We start from the raw sequence: 13,988 nt of genomic DNA on the forward strand, positions 1-13,988 counted from the left end.
TTCTCCATCTGCTGGTTCACTTCCCAAATGGCCACAGTAGCCAGAGCTGGGCCAGGCCGAATCCAGAAGCCAGGAGCTTCTCCAGGTCTCCCATGTGGGTGGCAGGGGCCCTAAACACTTGGACCATAGTCCGATGCTTTCCCAGGTACAATAGCTGGGATCCTGGATGTGAACTGGTACACAAATGGGCTGCCGGCATTGCCGGTAGTGGCTTTACCTGCTAAGCCACAATGCCAGCCTCAATGGTAATTTTCAAATAAGATGCACAACAGGTAAGTGACAACTTCTGGGAAATTGTGTGTTCCCACTGTGGTGATTCCAGTGATGAGGGGGGAAAGAAAATGAGGTCACAGGTTTGTTTGACTTTGCTAGTTTCAAAGACAGACGCTTATCTCTGGGATCTGTCTGAGAAACAAATACCCTTGTGACCAAAGCTACTGACTGAGACAGCAGACTCCAGAATTGAACTTGAACACTTATAATTGGTTTTTGATTAACAGGTGATAGAGTTGAATAAGAGGTCATAGGGTTATGTTCAAGGATAAGGGAGTGAGACCATCTGGGTCTGAATCCTGCTTCAACAATTTACTCTCTCTGTGATCTTAGCCCAACCACCGCCTGGCCTCAGCTTTCGCAGTGACAGCTCCTGACTTAGAGTTGTTGAGATATTAGAGAACAAGTAATTAATCATAGATAATAATAGACCATAGTCTAGATCATCAGATAGTAATTACCTAATAAATTAGAGAATAATTGAAAAAGATAGTAGAAAATCAGATAATGCCTGTAAACAAAAGGGGTGACTGTGGTGCTGATGGTGGTGATGATAATGGTGGTGATGATGATGGTGCTGGTGATGATGATGACAGTAATGGTGATGATGATGGTGGTGAGATTATATGATGGTGATGGTGATGATAGTGATGAAAAAAGAGTGCAGGAACCCAGCAAACTCCATCCTACTCTGGGGTAGGCCACTAAACCCACTCCATCGGGAATTCTTCCAGCAAGCAATAACAGAAACCTCTAGGTTAAGACACTGCTTGCTTGGGTTCAAGTCCTGGCTCTGTTCCTGATTCTAGCATATTGTGGGAGGCAGCAGGTGACTGCTCAAGTAGTTGGGTTCCTGCCATCTGCCTTGGAGACTGCATTGAGCGCCTGGGTCCTGGTTTAAGTCTGACCCAGCTGTGTCTATTGTAGGCATTTGGAGAGTGAACAAATGAATGGAGCTCCCTGTTTGTCTTTCTGCCTTTCAAATAAAAACAAATACATGAATAAAACTCTAAAAAATAGTTATGTTAGAAAGAAGGGCTTTTCCTGAAAAACTCAGTATATAACATTATGATTTGAAATTTGTCTCTATATAAATGTGCACAAAAACTACTAAAATATGGTATTTGATTTAAAATCTCCTTAAAGTTTATGAAAGCCCATATGCATCAAAATAATTCATAATATTTAATGTAGAGACTGACAAAGGCAGAAAAGTTATTAGAAGAATTGAAAGCACAGATTCTTTTTGGGTATGAATCACCAAAGAAGTTGAATCACACATCAATATGTAAATAAAGATCTTCTAACACAGAGTTATGTGCTTGCTCATGAAAGCAGAAATTTAAAGCAAGAGAAATGCTCCATGAAGATAATTCTTGGCTGATAAATATTTCTTTTGGAGACAAAAATTCCTCCATCTTTGCTATGTGATTCTCTCTGTCCTGTCGGGTCCCAAACACTGCACGCGATTAGGATTGCCTGTAAAACATTTTTAAAAAAGATTTATTTATTTATTTGAAAGTCAGAGTTACACAGAGAGAGAAGAAGCAGAGAGAGAGAGAGAGATAGAGAGAGAGAGAGAGAGGTCTTCCATCCAATGGTTCACTCCCCAATTGGCCACAACGGCCGGAGCTGCACCGATCTGAAGCCAGGAGCCAGGAGCTTTCTCTGGGTTTCCCACGTGGGTGCAGGGACCCAAGGACTTGGGCCATCTGCTACTGCTTTCCTAGGCCATAGCAGAGAGCTGGACAGGAAGAGGAGCAGCTGGGACTAGAACTGGTGCCCATATGGGATGGCGGTGCTTCAGGTCAGGGCTTTAACCCACTGCATCACAGCGCTGGCCCCCTGCAAAGCATTTTGCTCTTAACAGTCTGAGGTTTTCGCTGCTAATTTTAGCCAAGTATTCATTTTTATAGGTAAGTCATAGCTCTCTACAAGAGGAATGTTGATAAGACAGAGATTTCTCACTGGTGTCTCTGTACTGAGTTTTATTTTATTTATTTAACTATGCTGATTCTTAATGTTCTGTCCAGGCTCTACACTAGAGGGACTTTGCAGCTTTAAATTGGCCCTGCACTGGAAGGTGAGAGCGCCTTTCCTTGCACCCACCCTGGTACCCCAGCAGCTGCCTTGGCTGTTTCCTAACAAGATGACAATCGCTTTCCTATTCGTCACTTGGCCCCCAGAGATTAGCAAAGGATTCACATGCAACCTTTTAAACTATGGCAAGAGGCGTGTTAGACATTACGTATTGATGTTTTCCCTTTAGCTGCAGTGTAGTCCAGTTCTATTTAGTGTTTCACCAAGTGTTTCTTAAAAATAGAGTGGAGGATTGAGGTTGTGACTGTTAGACTTCAGCGGGGTTTCAATCTATCTTCCTCATAGTGTGGCCATGAACCAAATTGCTTAATGTATCTGAACACCAGCACACCACTTTGTGAAAGGAGAAGAAAAATAGCCATCTCTTAAGTTATTGGGAAATTAAATAATAGTTAGGCATGTAGCACAGGGTCTGGAATGCAGTAAGAGCTCTGTAAATGTTAACTACCTTTATTTTTATTAGTACTAGCCCGTGGGATATTTACAGGTCTTCCTAAGGAAAAAGTTTGGGGAGCAGTGGATTTAGGCAGTTAGTCAAGATTCTTTAGTGTAATATTTCTCATGGTAGTTTTCTTTTTTTAAGATTTATTTATTTATTTGGAAGACAGAGTTACAGAGAGAGGTAGAGACAGAGAGAGAGGTCTTCCATCCACTGGTTCACTCCCCAGATGGCTGCCATGGCTGGAGCTGTGCCAATCAGAAGCCAGGAGCCAGGAGCCAGGAGCTTCCTCCAGGTTGCCCACATGGGTGCAGGGGCCCAAGGATTTGGGCCATCTTCTGCTGCTTTCCCAGGCCATAGCAGAGAGCTGGATCGGCAGTGGAGCAGCTTGGACTACAACTAGTGACGAAGGGAATGATGGCACTGCAGGCAGCGGCTTTACTCGCTATGCCACAGTGCCGGTCCCTCATGGTAGTTTTCTTTAAGATCTCCAGCAAGAGGATATAGTAGTGGGATTTCCAAATCTCACTTGATCAACAGGCCCATTTTCTGTAAGGCACAGTCTTACTTTCCTATTTGCTGCCACAACAAATTAGAGTAGTCCCCTCTCCCTGCCAGGGGTATGTTTCAACACCTGCAGTGCAGTCCTGAATCTGTGCATAGATCTGGACCCTAAATATACTATGGTTTGTCCTAGACATATGTGCCTAGGACAACGCTTAACTTATAAATTAGGCACAGTGAAAGACGAACAACAATTACAAAAACTAAAATAGGACAATTATGACAACATGGAAGTGCTTAAAAAAGTTCTTGGAAGAAGGAATACACAGATAAGTTTATGTTGGTTAAAATGTTTTGAATCCATGTTTAATGAAAGCTCTTCAAAAGTTCACGGAAATGTGTATTATGAAAAATTACACATGGATTTCAAAACTTTTTGCACCAAAATAAACTTATCTTTTAATTCCATTTTCCATGAGCTGTTGGAAGTAGTCCCATGTACTGTAATGAAAGTTATTTAAAACTGATGAACTAAAAGTTCAGAAGTAGAGTTCTGAAGTGTTTTGTTTAACTTAAAAAAAGATGCATTTACTCATTTGTAAGGTAGTGAGAGAGAGAGGGAGAGAGAGAGAGAGAGAGAGAGATTAACTGCTGATTAACTCCCCAAATGGCTGCAACAGCTTTTGCTGGGCAAGGCTGAAGCTAGGATCCAGAAACTCTATCCAAGCCTTCCACATGGGTGGCAGGGGTCTAAGCTCTTGGGCCGTCCATTGCTACTTTCCCAGGAACATTGGCAGGGAGCTAGATTGGAAGTAGAGAAGTGAAGACTCAAACCGGAGCTCTGATATGAGATGCTGGTGTTGTAGGCAGCAGCTCAGCCCTTCCGCCTCCACGGCAGCTTCACATTAATATTTTTGGACTGCAGTTGATCTTGGGTAACTGAAACCGCAGAGAGAAAAACTGTGGACAAGGTGGGGGCAGCTGCTATGCCTCCAACCAGCACCACATCCTCTTTGATTTCTGGCAGCTACCACACATCAAGGTGTCGGCGCAATCTAGTTTCTTACCCTTTCCTGCATCCCTTGGCCTATGGGTCCTTCTTTCATTTTCTAAGCCAGTATCTCTCTCTCTTTCTCCCCTCTGCTTTCTCTCTCACATCTCCTTTTACTGATTCCAGCCCTCCTGTCTCCTTTTTATTAGGACCCTTACAATTAGACAGAGCCTTGTTACCTCAGCTTCTAAATAACACCCCCCTGTCCCTATCCTCAATCCCTACATTACGTCAGCATGTAAAGGTACATAGCCCCAGGTTCTGGGGATTTGGGCAAGGATTTCTTCTAGGGAAGAAGGGCTATTATTCTGCCTGCCACACACCTGGGAGGTCAGGTTTTGGAAGAACCAATTAAGAAAAACATGGGCTTTCTTGCTTAGCGCTTTGTTGGACTGGAGAGAGGCAAGGAGGGACACCAAGAGTGTAACCAGGTCTTATCATTTAAGCTAATTGTAAACATGGATAGTTTACTAGGAAATGGATGGCACATTCAAGGAGTTAATAAAGTGACCATTTTCAAAGATACATGCCAGGGACAAGGGGACCTCAAAGGATAGTTCCAACGCTTGGTCTTCCTTCCGTCTGATGTCCAGCTAGTTTACACACAGGTCACTCCCAGCTACAAAGCCAGAGGACAGAGAAGTGCGTGGGTGTGGATGACTCATTTCCAACTGGAGTGTGGGTAACAAGCCAGGGGCTGGGAGCCCAGTCCTGATCTCCCACACGGGTGGCCATTACCCGAGACACATGACTTCGTATTTTTTGAACTGTAGTTGACCCCAGGTAACTGAAACCTGAGCAACCGGAACTGTCATCAACAGCCCTGGTTGTCACCATCACTAAAGCCCGCCTCCTCCCAGGGTCTGCATTAGCTGACGTCAGGAGCTGGAGTCTAGGTACTCTGCTAGGGGATGTAGACATTTTAACCAGCATCTCCACTACCAGGCCAAACACCGGCCTATGGTTAATCGCTTACTTTGCCTAATTTGTAAATTAAATTATATCATTTATACATAGATAAAAATATAGACACATGAAAAACATAGTCTCCATAGGTTATGTACTATCTACAGTTTCCAGCACCCATTTGTAGGGCTTGGAACATATCCCCTGCAGCTGAGGGGGACTGCTGTGGTTGTGTAAGACTGGGGCAGAAAGATGATGGGATGTGGGATTGATGAAGGTGGTAACAGAGAATAAGCACAGGTTCTTGTAGAAGTCAAAACTGTTAGGAAGGACTAGAATGACAAGGTGGGAAGGGGAAAAAGGAACAGATAGGTGACACCAGTTAAGGAAACTGGTAAAGGGTTGGGTATTTGGCACAGCAGTTAAGACACTGCCTGGATGCCCACATCTCACATTATAGTGTCTAGATTGGAGTCCCAGCTCCACTCCTAATTTCAGCTTCCTGCTATTTTGCACCGAGGAGGCAATGGTGGTAGCTCACGTGCCTGGATCCCTGTCACCCATGTGAGACACCTGAATTGAATTTTCAGCTGCTGACTTTGGCTTGATCTAGCCTTGGTTGTTGCTAGCATTTGAGGAGTTAACCAGCAGATGTGAGTTTCTCTCTCTCTCTCTCTCTTCCTGTCTCCCTCCCCCTTTCAAATAAAATACGTAGGTACATAAGAATTGAAGAAGGAAGCTCTCTGGGGCTGGTGCTCTGGTGCAGTGGGTTAAAGCCCTGACCTGAAGGACCAGCATCCCATATGGGCACCAGTTCTAGTCCTGGCTGCTCCACCTCTGATCTAGTTCTCTGCTATGGCCTGGGATAGCAGTAGAAGATGACCCAAGTCCTTGGGCCCCTGCACCCACATGGGAGACCTGGAAGAAGCTAATGGCTCCTGGCTTCGGATTGGTGCAGCTCCGGCCATTGCAGCCATCTGGGGAGTGAACCAATGGATGGAAGACCTCTCTCTCTGTCTCTACCTCTTTCTGTAACTCTGCCTGTCAAATAAATAAAATAAATCTTAAAAGAAAAAAGGAAGTTCTCCATTTGACAGCAAGAGACCAGGGTTCTAGTTTAATCTAGGTGGCTGGGTGATATTAATCCAAACATTGGGTCACTCTGAAGGGTGTGGTTTCATTGTATCATAAAAGCAAGTCAATTCATTACTGGAGAGGAGGGGGAAATTCCAGAAAGTAATGAGTTCTGACAACTGGGGTATTGACTTTGTTAGTCTTGGGCACAAACGATCTTTGCAGATACAGAAGTGCTGCTGAAGGTACAAGGGCCATGACACACACTTCAGGTAGATGAGATGCTCTATTACCCTGCAGAAAAGAAAAATACAACACCACCGAAGTTCAATGCAGTAACTGTGAAACTGACCATGAGGCATGTGCTGTGACACAAAGCTGAAGCTTGTGTGTGCTCTAAGCATGGGGTCTACAATACTCAAAAGAAGGAAAAGGAGTAGCTTGTTCCAGAAGCCACTACTATTTCCGTTCAAATACATTTGTCCACAGGTATTTGTTCCCCCTCCTCTTTCCATGCTTTTTCTTCATTTGGATGTTTTTGGTACAAAGAACTCAAGGTTAAGACTGTTCAATTAAAGATATAAATAAAAGAGCTGGTGTTGTGGCACAGTGGATTAAACTACTGCTGGTGATGCAGGCTCCTACATGGGGCACCATCTCAGTCCCAGCTGTTCCACTTCTGACCCAGCTCCCTGCTAATGCACCTGGGCAGGCAGTGGAAGATGGCCCAAGTGCTTAGGTCCCTGCACGTGGGAGACCAGGAGGGAGTTCATGGTTCCTGACATCAGCCTAACGTAGACCTGGCTATTGAGGGAATTTGGAGAGTGAATCAATGGAAAATTGTTCCCCGTTTGTCACTGTCCTTCTGCCTTTCAAATAAATAAAATAATTTTTTTTTAAAAAAAGAAGTAAATCAGGTTTCTGATGTATGAGTATTTCAAAATTACACACAAGAAAGCAAAGCAAAGCACTGGAATGGTACAGTTTTTTCCTGAAAAGATGGGTAAATCGGGGTCAAAAGAGTGTGCAATGTTCACCTTCAATGAAATGATGATGAGTGATGATAACCAACAATATTGACACAGTGCCTTGCTGTGTGCCAATAGATGTGTCCTGTGCATTTTGTCTTTCAGTTTACAAGACTGGGTGAAGAAATTACTATTATTATTTTTGAACCATTTTTAATGACACAGAGAAACACTCAACCATAATGTCTTATTTTCAGAACATAGATAATAGAAGAGACTCAAGCTTAGAGACCTGAAGTGCTTGCCTGAGGTCACGTAGCTGAGAGGTGTCAGTGCTGACTTCAAGTCCATTTTTGATTTGTTTTAAAAGCTTTGCTCCTTCCCCTTAGAGTCCACTCTTACAACCTCTGGTCCCTCTACCAGCACTCATCTCCAACTCTCTCCTTCTCTCTTTTCTCCTGTTTAACATTTTTGGACTGGGAGTTTATATCCAGTGCCTCTTTTTTTCCTACAGTCTTGCGCTTTCAATTGCTGCCCAACCAAGCTCCATGGATTAAAACAACAAATATTTATTACGTGGTGATTTCTGTGGGCCAGGGGTTTCCGAGGTTCGGGAGAGCCCTCACTAGGGTCTTCCCACCCGACTCCCTTCTCTCCCAGGTCAGTCACACAGCCAGGGCTGCAGCACCTGAAGGATTGCCAGGCTGTGGGATCTTCTTTGGAGAAGGTTGACTTGAACGAATGTTGCCTCGTTGCCTCACTGGCTGTGGTCAGGAGCCTTGGTCCTTGCCATGAGAGCTAATCCATGTGGCTTCTTGGGTGTCCTCATGACAGGGAAGCTGGCCTCCTCAGAGCAAGTGATCCAAGAGAGGGCAAGATAGAAACCAGGGTGGCTTTTATAATTGCCTTGGCAGTTATGCTCAGTCACTCCTGTTATTACTGCAATATCCTGTTGGCTACACAGCAAGGAGGGATCTACGTAAGGATGTGCACAGCAGAAGGTGAGGGTGTTGGGAGCCTGACTAAATACCTCCCATTTGGGAAGCTGGCTAACATAGCCACCATCTGTTTCTTTTTTAATTCTTCATTTGATTTTTCTCCTTCTTGCCTGGGTTTTCAGAAATTTCCTGTCAATAAAGCTTATCCTATTTCTAAGTTTCTTTGCTGAATTTAACCATCCCTTATCATCTGCTTTTTTTCTTCATTTTTCATTTAGAACTAATATTTATTGTGGGCCTGGGTGAATATGAAGACCCCTTAATAGACTTGTGTTAGATGGTGAAATTCTCGACTCCATTCTCAGTTTCTTTCCCCTGCTGCTCTTCTCTGGTCCTCCCTACCCCCTCCTTCTTCTTTACCAAGGGTCAGTTACAGGCTGGCTCATACAGTTTTAATGTTGAAAATTTCACACCAGACTTATGTGTTCTTGCTTTTCTTGAAATAAAGAGAAGATCTGGCACAGACTTAGCTGCTGGAGTGAAGGAAAGAGGTTCCTTACAGAGGTGGCAGGTGCACTGGGTTTGCTGTGGTCACTAGCATTCCTCCTCATCTCTCCTCTCTTCTGATGAACCTTCAGCTGCCATGTCTTACTGTGCTTTTAACACTGTTTTCCTTAGGGTGGAGAAATCTCCTTAAAAATCCATGTATAAAGTGGGAAAATGAAGAGAAACCAGTGGTTCATGTGATTTTTCTTACCCCCACTGGCTGAAGTTGGCAATAGCATTAGTAACCCCAAGCTCAAGATAATGGACTCACCCTGTTGTGTGGTCAGCAGGCCTGTCGTATCCTGGACTCTGCCCTCTTGCCTTTCTTCTCACTCCAGCTTTGAAACAGAGAGTGGGTCAGTGCTCAACTAAAGGAGAGACTGACTTTTCTTCTGCATGTGTTAGACAGAGACTACCATGAAATGCTTAGTCGTGCCATGAAAATACATTCACCTGGCACAATCATTTTGTTTGGTTCTAAAAACCCTCTTGGCCAAGGCTTTGACGTTCACTCTTGGAAACCCTTTATGAATTTCTACTCATATCCCTACTAAAGGCATCCTCACAGGTCCAGATCAGGGCTCATGTTTCTAGGTGTGAATGTGTGAGTCAAGGGAAAAATAGGATGGTGACAATATCAAGTTCAGTGGGCAAACCTATGTGGAACTGAAGAACCTGCATTTCCCCTAAGGCAAAGGGAAGCCTAAGTGGAAGAGAAGCAGCAGCTTATCACCAGAAGGGATGTGACAGAGGAACAAATCAAGCTTAGTTGTAGTTGTGCAAGTGTTGGCAGGTCAGTGTGAAAGCGAATGGTAATTCAGATCTTCAAGTTGGGATCTTTGGATACTAGTTAGGGATTGCTGTTTGCTGTCAATAACATAGACCCTACTACAATGGCTCAAACCAATTAGGGATTTACTTCTTCTCACTTAAAACAATATTGGGATGCTAGTAGGCCAGGGCTGGTATGGACGCTCCAGAGAATCGTTGTGGATCCAGCTTCCTGCTGTCTTTTCAGCTCTGCCAGCCTCAAACCGGACTCCCTCCAGGTGGTCATGAAGATGACACTGGGGTTCTAACCCTCAGCTTGCTGAGCAGAGGGGAGGAGAAGAGCAAAGGAAAAGGGGTTCTCTTTGAAGGCCCCCACCCAGGATTTCTATAGCTATCTCATTGACCAGCCTATGTGTAAGGGAGGGTGGAACTGTGGATTTCTCGGCTGCACGCACCTCTCAGGGTTGTCGTGTTAAATATAGAGGATGAATAAATATAACAAGCTCTGGTATATTTATAGAACAATACAATAATAATGTATTGAAGGGTGGCTATGGAAACTTATGATCATTTACTGAGCATGTACTGTGTGCCAACATTGTGGTGTAGATCATCTTATCAAATAGTCAAAGCAAGCACTTAACAGATAAGAAATGCCATTTCTGTGTTATGGATAAGGAAACTAAAGTGAAGCAACTTAGCTAAAGTCACATAATAAGTAAGAGGCCAGCATTTCCCGAAGCCATTGACTTTCCTTGGGCCTTTTCAGGAGATGAGTTAACCTTGTTGGCTCACTTCTTCCAGTTTCTTGTGTTTCTCGATGTGGTAGAACTCCTAAAGATCAACAAGAACACCCTACAAGAGCTCTCATACTCAACTCTCATACTCTTTACGGTTAAGCGTTAAAGCCACAATAAAACAGCATTCAGAAATTTGGGGCAACTGATAAGCTATCTTTAGATTTTTCTCCATTACTGGATGTTTAATTTAACATTTATAGAGACTCCAGGATGGATAAGGTGTTTTCCTTGAAACTACATTTTTAGATATATACTTTGCTCATATAAATCAAGATTTACCACACAGCTGAATATTCTTTGCTCTTGTCTATGCATTTTGCCATTGCAGAATGAGAAGTGAGTTATGCTCGTTCTACTTGAACCAGGTATCACTTTTGTCCTACACACTAAATTTTTGTGTACTGCCAACTGTGAAAATAACAACATAGCTTGGGGGCTGGCATTTTGGTGTAGTGGGTCAAGCCACCACCTGCAGTGCCAGCATCCCATATGGGCGCTGGTTCTAGTCCTAGCTGCTTTACTTCTGATCCAGCTCTCTGCTATGGCCTGGGAAAGCAGTAGATAATGGCCCAAGTCCTTGGGTCCCTGCACCCACATGGGAGACCCAGAAGAAGCTCCTGGTTCCTGGCTTCGGATTGATGCAGCTTCGGCTGTTGCAATCATCTAAGGAGTGAACCAGTGGTTGGAAGACCTTTCTGTCTCTCTCTCTCTCTCTCTCTCTCTCTCTCTGTAACTCTGACTTTCAAAAAAATAGATTTTTTTTTGAAGATTTTATTTATTTATTTGAGAGGTAGAGTTACAGAGAGTGAGAGGGAGAGACAGAGAGAAAGGTCTCCCTTCTGTTGGTTCACTCCCCAATTGGCCTCAACTCAATTGGCTGGAGCTGTGCTGATCTGAAGCCAGGAGCCAGGAGCTTCTTCCGGGTCTCCTATGTAGGTGCAGGGACCCAAGGACTTGGGCCATCTTCTACTGCTTTCCCAGGCCATAGCAGAGAGCAGGACTGGAAGAGGGGCAGCTGGGACTAGAACCGATGGCCATATGGGATGCTGGTGCCACAGGTGGAGGATTAACCTACTGCACCATGGCGCCAGCCGCAATCTTTTTTTTTTTCTTTCTTTCTTTCTTTTTTTTAAAGCACAGCTTGGTTGTCTTAATGACCCAGTTCATTATTATTTGTAAAGTCAAACTCAGCAATTTGTGAGTGAGGTTTTTCAAAGAAAGCATATTACTCATAAAGTCCATGATGGGAAACTAGGAAGTCTAGGCAGACTAAGCACAGTGTCACGGACTTTGTGTTTGAGAGGGAATAAAACGGGGATTTCCACAAACCCAGGAACAAAACAAGTCACACCTAGAGGATTAAGCTGCGGATCACAGGTTCAAAGCCTCCCTCACATAATATGCCATTGTCCTCTCCACCGCATTCCTAGAACTGAGTTAACAGAATGTAGTATTGCTAATTCATCCAGGTCTTTCTCAACCTCTTCCGGAAAGAGGAGTCAGAGCCTGCTGTGTTGGCAAATCTTTCGAGCATCCAAAGGGCAGTGTACTGAACATCCTAGACAGCAGCATTCTTAGGGAGAAAAAAAAAATATCAGACCCCATTTCCCTTTCAGAATCTCATCCGGACCATCCTGGGGCGTCCAGCCTAGAACAGGGCGGCCCTCCCTCCAAATGCTGCGATTGCTGCTGCCCCTTCAGCCACAGCCGAGTCCCCAGAAGGTCGCCATTCTGTTTTCTCGGGACTGTTGTTCAGGGCCTTTTCCACCGGAGACTGAGAATTCTGATCCTTAACCCCAGGATGGTCCTTCCGGTTGGCCAGCGCCTCACCCCGCCAGGGCTTCCGTGCAGTCACTGGGCACGGCGAAGCTGGGCCGCAGGGGCCAGGCTCGAGCCGCTGCTGATCTGCTTGATGGGGGAGGCGTCCGCTGTGGCGCTCTGTTTGCTCTTGTCCTCGTGCATGGCCATCATCCCTGCCAAGGAGCTGTTCTCCGGAGCGGTCACCCCCGAGCCACATGTCTCATCTTTGCCTTTTTTTCTTCTTGTTTTTATCGTCAACCTTCGGCTCTGTCGCAGGGACCCACTTGTAGATTCGTAGGGATGCGTCACCAACGGTCACTCACTTCTCCCCTTAGTGCATTTCCTCCATAGCCGCCATGATCCCTCTGGATATCTGGCCGGCTCCTGGGCTCGGCTGGATCCGACCTTCCCGACGTGGTCCTGGTGCAGAGCACACCTGCCAGGTTCTGCTGGCTCCAGGCAGCAGCCATACTTGCGCCAGCCCCCAGCTGCCGGCACACTTAGTGCTCACACACTCGCGCACCTGCCTTCACCTTACCGCATCCCCTTTCACTTCCGGCTTCTGTCCGCTTTGGTCTAGGAAAGGGTATTCTTGAAGATCACCCCTTGCCTCTCACTCACCAACTCCTGTGACCTCCTTTTGGTCCTCTTTCTATCCGGCCTGACAGCAGCACCAATGGAAATTGACTTGACCTTGTTGCTGTGTTGCTACACAAAATGCCATCTCTTTCTCCCTCTGACTTTTCCTTCTGTCATTCTTTGGTTTTTCTTCATTGCTAATGGGAAGTCACTGATGTTCAGCCATCCACTGAAGTCTCCTCATACCTTCCCAAGTCCTCTCCTTCAAAGCCCTAGTCCATCTGTTTGTCTTCAAACACCATTCTTTGCAATTTATACCTAGACTGATTTCTCTGCCCTGCATCCTCTCTGTTCTCTCCCTCACATTTCTGTTTTTCAGCATCTGGAAGTCCTTTGCACACCTGTCAAAATTAGAAGTGGTTATCTCAGTCCTGCCTTATACATGCACTCACACCCATACACACTCACACAGGCATACACACACTCACACAGGCAGCTCCTCCCTAACGCTTCTCAGCTCTGGACTCCACACCACAACATCCCAAGAAAACATCTTCAAAATGCCTTTGACGTTTCCACTCCGTTCTTTAAAGCCAATCAATCAAACATGTTGGTGATCTTTCTGCTTGTGATGTCTTTTGAAGACAATTTATTGTTTTTAAAAAAGATTTATTTATTTATTTGAAGGGCAGTTACACACACACACACACATATCAATTCCATCCTCTGGTTCACTCTCCAAATGGCCACAATGGCCAGGGCTGGGCCAGGCTGAAGTCAGGAACCAGGAACTCCATCTGGGTCTCTCACATGGGTGGCAGGGGCCCAAATACTTGGGCCACCTTCTTCTGCCTTAGCAGGGAGCTGGATTGAAAGTGGAGCAGCCAGGACTTGAACTGACATCCTGATATGGGATGTTGGCATCACAGGCAGTAGCTTAACCAGCTGCACCACAACACTGGTCCCTAAACATTTGTTTTAAAGAATAGTTTCAGTGTTATAGAAAAGTTGTAGAATAGTTCTGATAATTCCCAAAATGTATCACCCAGTTTTCCTTAATGTTAACATATTTAAAATCTTTTAAAAAAATTGTATTTAAAAGAGGGAGGGAGGAAGGGAGAGAGAGAGATATGTGTCTCTTATACATGCTAGTTCATTCCCAAATGCCTTCAAACAGCTGGAGCTGGGCCAGCCCAAAAGCTGGAGCTGGGGACTCAATCCAGATCTCTTCCATGCATG

The 13,988-nt window shown here is 44.9% G+C and overlaps 1 pseudogene; it reads right to left on the bottom strand.

The window, feature by feature from the left end:
- Positions 1-11,990: 11,990 nt before the first annotated feature.
- On the bottom strand, positions 11,991-12,640 carry LOC133766262 (B-cell CLL/lymphoma 7 protein family member A-like; annotated as a pseudogene).
- Positions 12,641-13,988: the final 1,348 nt, after the last annotated feature.

The sequence above is a fragment of the Lepus europaeus genome, chromosome 9 (assembly GCF_033115175.1).
Source record: "Lepus europaeus isolate LE1 chromosome 9, mLepTim1.pri, whole genome shotgun sequence".
NCBI classification, from domain to species: domain Eukaryota; kingdom Metazoa; phylum Chordata; class Mammalia; order Lagomorpha; family Leporidae; genus Lepus; species Lepus europaeus.